Source organism: Mus caroli, chromosome 9 (genome assembly GCF_900094665.2).
Source record: "Mus caroli chromosome 9, CAROLI_EIJ_v1.1, whole genome shotgun sequence".
NCBI lineage: Eukaryota > Metazoa > Chordata > Mammalia > Rodentia > Muridae > Mus > Mus caroli.
The window spans coordinates 105,552,531-105,552,832 of NC_034578.1; positions in this window are offsets into that span (position 1 = coordinate 105,552,531).

The following is a 302-nucleotide window of genomic DNA, read 5'->3' on the forward strand; positions in this document are numbered from 1 at the left end:
AAAAAAAAAAAAATTAGAAAAGTCAGGCATTGTGGTACACACCTATAATTCTAACACTTGAAGATAGAGGCAGGAGACCCAGAAGTTCAAGGCCATGCTCAGCTATGTAGTTAAGTTTCAGGCCAGCCTGGTTGGAAAGACCTTGTCTCTTAAATACCTTAAAAATGAAACAAGAGAGAGAGAGATGTGATTTTATCAAGATGGCTCTGATCAATGGGCTGACTTATCAATAGAGTACTTAAAGAAAAAAAAAAGCAGAGTCTCTATAGCATGTAGCTCTGGCTGTCCTGGAATTATGGAAT